The 5000-nt window shown below is 54.1% G+C and overlaps 1 non-coding gene across 1 annotated transcript in view; it reads left to right on the plus strand.

Moving 5' to 3' along the window:
* The first annotated feature begins 4147 nt into the window (after window positions 1-4147).
* LOC124761980 overlaps window positions 4148-5000 on the plus strand; it is a 1909-nt gene continuing 1056 nt past the window's right edge. Inside the window, exon 1 of the ribosomal RNA XR_007012477.1 lies at window positions 4148-5000. This exon is cut by the window's right edge and continues 1056 nt beyond it. This is a non-coding gene — a ribosomal RNA (small subunit ribosomal RNA).

A 5000-nucleotide genomic window follows, 5' to 3' on the forward strand; every position in this document is an offset into this window, starting at 1 on the left:
GTCTGCCCACAATGGGAACCACACGTCAGCCAGACACTCTGATCACGCACCACTCTCTGCTTCTAACAGGCGCACATACAATATGTAAGCACCAGCATGGAACAACATCCAGTGCATCCTCTCCGCCACATTACACAATCCACACTATCACAACCAGACCAGGAGGTCCATGCGGAAAATAGAATATCCCACCCTTTCGACATCCACCATTGCGCAGATAAGGCACCAACACCCACACATGTCCTATACAACGGTGCACCCAACATCACAATAGTACCTCCTGTCACAGCGCACAAACAATGACATGAGTCAAAGACACAGGTCTGACACAAGCATAGAATTGGAGCGCCGCCTCTAATAAGCCAAAGGTGCATCCTGACGTGACAAATCTCATCATGTCACAAGCATTCACTTACTATAATCACTATCAACGAACCTGCCGCCCCGCCCCCCCCCCCCCCCCCACACCTTTCCTTACAACAACGTGTAACCTAACCTAACCCATGTTGTACCTTAACCTAACCCATGTTGTACCTTAACCTAACCCATGTTGTGCCTTAACCTAACCCATGTTGTGCCTTAACCTAACCCATGTTGTCCCCTAACCTAACCCAAGTTGTCCCCTAACCTAACCCATGTTGTCCCTTAACCTAACCCATGTTGTGCCTTAACCTAACCCATGTTGTGCCTTAACCTAACCCATGTTGTCCCCTAACCTAACCCATGTTGTCCCCTAACCTAACCCATGTTGTGCCTTAACCTAACCCATGTTGTCCCCTAACCTAACCCATGTTGTGCCTTAACCTAACCCATGTTGTCCCCTAACCTAACCCATGTTGTCCCCTAACCTAACCCATGTTGTCCCCTAACCTAACCCATGTTGTGCCTTAACCTAACCCATGTTGTGCCTTAACCTAACCCATGTTGTCCCCTAACCTAACCCAAGTTGTCCCCTAACCTAACCCATGTTGTCCCCTAACCTAACCCATGTTGTGCCTTAACCTAACCCATGTTGTGCCTTAACCTAACCCATGTTGTGCCTTAACCTAACCCATGTTGTCCCCTAACCTAACCCATGTTGTCCCCTAACCTAACCCATGTTGTGCCTTAACCTAACCCATGTTGTCCCCTAACCTAACCCATGTTGTGCCTTAACCTAACCCATGTTGTCCCCTAACCTAACCCATGTTGTCCCCTAACCTAACCCATGTTGTCCCCTAACCTAACCCATGTTGTGCCTTAACCTAACCCATGTTGTGCCTTAACCTAACCCATGTTGTCCCCTAACCTAACCCATGTTGTCCCCTAACCTAACCCATGTTGTCCCCTAACCTAACCCATGTTGTCCCCTAACCTAACCCATGTTGTCCCCTAACCTAACCCATGTTGTCCCCTAACCTAACCCATGTTGTCCCCTAACCTAACCCATGTTGTCCCCTAACCTAACCCATGTTGTCCCCTAACCTAACCCATGTTGTCCCCTAACCTAACCCATGTTGTGCCCTAACCTAACCCATGTTGTGCCCTAACCTAACCCATGTTGTGCCCTAACCTAACCCATGTTGTGCCTTAACCTAACCCATGTTGTCCCCTAACCTAACCCATGTTGTCCCCTAACCTAACCCATGTTGTCCCCTAACCTAACCCATGTTGTCCCCTAACCTAACCCATGTTGTGCCTTAACCTAACCCATGTTGTCCCCTAACCTAACCCATGTTGTCCCCTAACCTAACCCATGTTGTCCCCTAACCTAACCCATGTTGTCCCCTAACCTAACCCATGTTGTCCCCTAACCTAACCCATGTTGTCCCCTAACCTAACCCATGTTGTCCCCTAACCTAACCCATGTTGTCCCCTAACCTAACCCATGTTGTGCCCTAACCTAACCCATGTTGTCCCCTAACCTAACCCATGTTGTGCCTTAACCTAACCCATGTTGTGCCTTAACCTAACCCATGTTGTCCCCTAACCTAACCCATGTTGTCCCCTAACCTAACCCATGTTGTGCCTTAACCTAACCCATGTTGTGCCGTAACCTAACCCATGTTGTGCCTTAACCTAACCCATGTTGTGCCTTAACCTAACCCATGTTGTGCCTTAACCTAACCCATGTTGTGCCTTAACCTAACCCATGTTGTGCCTTAACCTAACCCACGTTGTCCCCTAACGTAACCCACGTTGTCCCCTAACGTAACCCACGTTGTCCCCTAACGTAACCCACGTTGTCCCCTAACGTAACCCACGTTGTCCCCTAACGTAACCCACGTTGTCCCCTAACGTAACCCACGTTGTCCCCTAACGTAACCCACGTTGTCGCCTATCGTAACCCACGTTGTCGCCTAAACCTGCTCTGTAATTGTTATACGACTCGTTCAATTAGTGTAGTGTTGCCCACCCGCAACCCTCGCAATATAGTTCGCTACTCGCACTGCCCGCTCCCCTGTGTATCGCTTCATGTTAAACACCTTGCAAGTCTTGCTGACTTTCCACATGCTCCTGCTGTACACTGTAATGTGGATGGCAGCAGGGCGTACATGCCGCCCCCCCCCCCCCCCCACCTCTCCCCACGTCCCCACCTTGCCCCCTGCCTTCGCAAGGTGGTTGGTGACAAGTTTGCATGTTCAATGCCCTTCGCATGCGACGTACGCAGGCTACGTTGTGGTGCGGCCTGTGTCAACTGTCCGCTGATGTCGTACGCGTGAACCACAATCTGTACTGCACATTCGTCCTTATGTACTGAATGATACATCGTGGCACATGTGTGACCGTACAACGACTGCGCCCAAAAACGGCGGACCATACAGTGCAAATATTGTGCACGCAGCTACGTGTCGTCTCCCTATGAGAGCTGGATTGCAGTGTGGTACGCCATAGAGACGTGTGGGAGGAACGGACGCCGTGGATGGCGATCAGCATGAGCTGTCTGTTGATGTATTCGGACCTAGTCGTCTCTCCTCACACACCGTGATGGCATGGTGCAGCGCGTTCCATATCTGCGACATGCTACAGAAGCCGGTTGACAGTCGTTCGAGCAATGGACATCGCATACGTACGGGGGCCACCTTCCACGTATTGTCTAGGCGTGCACATTTTGTTGCGTGTATGTGGGCAGACGTAGTGTGGCGTGACACCTGACACAGGCATGCAATAATGGTTGAAGTTGCAAATGGCGATGGACGCCTACGTTTTCTGGTGAAGTTACGCAAATGAAGAAATGGTAACCCGTTGTGGTGCGGTTGTTCTCGCTAGGGGTGAATCGGTGATGGCGACGATAGGTTGAGGTACTAACCGGTTGTTCCAGCGATACCCACCATGCCGACGAAACTGAACGGCATCTGGGTGTGAAGCGATACGCGGCGGTGGCTGGGTGGGACCGTCCCCGGCCGGTGAGGGGGCGCCTCCCGGCGTGCTGGCCGCGCGGTGCGTGGGCGCACGCGCTACAGCCGGCTGGTGGGGGCGGCCAGTGGCAGGCGCGCCGGCCGACGGACGCGGCAGGCGTCGCAGCTGCGCGCCGGCGCACCCTGCGCGCGGCGCCGTGCGGCCAAAGTAGGTCCTCGCGGGCCCGGTGCGAAGCGCGGTGGACATCTGCAGTGTGCTGGTCCGATTGAGGACTGTGTGCGTTGAGGATGCGCCGCCGCCCGGCGCTCGGCGCCGCGACGCCGTCTGCTGCTCGGTCGCCCCAGCGGTTCTCGCTGGTGGTTTGTATCGCAGCTGTGCGGATGTGTTGGCGTGTGCGCTGTGCTGGGAGAGTTCGCTTCGGCACCCAAGTGGGGCTTTTGTCCTTCTGTGGCGCTGGCGTTGGAGCTGCCGGTCACCGTAGGTGGCGCGTGTTGTCTCCCGCCGGCAATGCCACGACAGCACGCTCCCGGGCCTCTGTCGGCAGCGGCAAGCTCAGTTGGGAGCACGGGTGGTCGCACCGAAAGCGTCTACTCGCCTAACTCCGGGCGATTGCGCCTCTCTCGAACCCGACCAAGTACTTGGGACGGCGCTGCGCGCCGCCGGGACCTGAGAGGGTTTCGAGGTGTATTGTGCAGGGGAGCTCAGCCTCCTCCTGTTTGCAGAATGATTGAGCGGACGCTTGCGTGTTCGCGCGGGCCCCCGGGACACACTCCCGGGCGGCCGGCTGCTCAGCTCTAGTTGACGCAGCTCCCTGGTTGATCCTGCCAGTAGTCATATGCTTGTCTCAAAGATTAAGCCATGCATGTCTCAGTACAAGCCGCATTAAGGTGAAACCGCGAATGGCTCATTAAATCAGTTATGGTTCCTTAGATCGTACCCACGTTACTTGGATAACTGTGGTAATTCTAGAGCTAATACATGCAAACAGAGTCCCGACCAGAGATGGAAGGGACGCTTTTATTAGATCAAAACCAATCGGTCGGCTCGTCCGGTCCGTTTGCCTTGGTGACTCTGAATAACTTTGGGCTGATCGCACGGTCCTCGTACCGGCGACGCATCTTTCAAATGTCTGCCTTATCAACTGTCGATGGTAGGTTCTGCGCCTACCATGGTTGTAACGGGTAACGGGGAATCAGGGTTCGATTCCGGAGAGGGAGCCTGAGAAACGGCTACCACATCCAAGGAAGGCAGCAGGCGCGCAAATTACCCACTCCCGGCACGGGGAGGTAGTGACGAAAAATAACGATACGGGACTCATCCGAGGCCCCGTAATCGGAATGAGTACACTTTAAATCCTTTAACGAGTATCTATTGGAGGGCAAGTCTGGTGCCAGCAGCCGCGGTAATTCCAGCTCCAATAGCGTATATTAAAGTTGTTGCGGTTAAAAAGCTCGTAGTTGGATTTGTGTCCCACGCTGTTGGTTCACCGCCCGTCGGTGTTTAACTGGCATGTATCGTGGGACGTCCTGCCGGTGGGGCGAGCCGAAGGCGTGCGACCGCCCCGTGCGTGCTCGTGCGTCCCGAGGCGGACCCCGTTGAAATCCTACCAGGGTGCTCTTTATTGAGTGTCTCGGTGGGCCGGCACGTTTACTTTGAACAAA

The sequence above is a fragment of the Schistocerca piceifrons genome, unplaced genomic scaffold (genome assembly GCF_021461385.2).
Source record: "Schistocerca piceifrons isolate TAMUIC-IGC-003096 unplaced genomic scaffold, iqSchPice1.1 HiC_scaffold_59, whole genome shotgun sequence".
Classification (NCBI taxonomy): Eukaryota; Metazoa; Arthropoda; class Insecta; order Orthoptera; family Acrididae; genus Schistocerca; species Schistocerca piceifrons.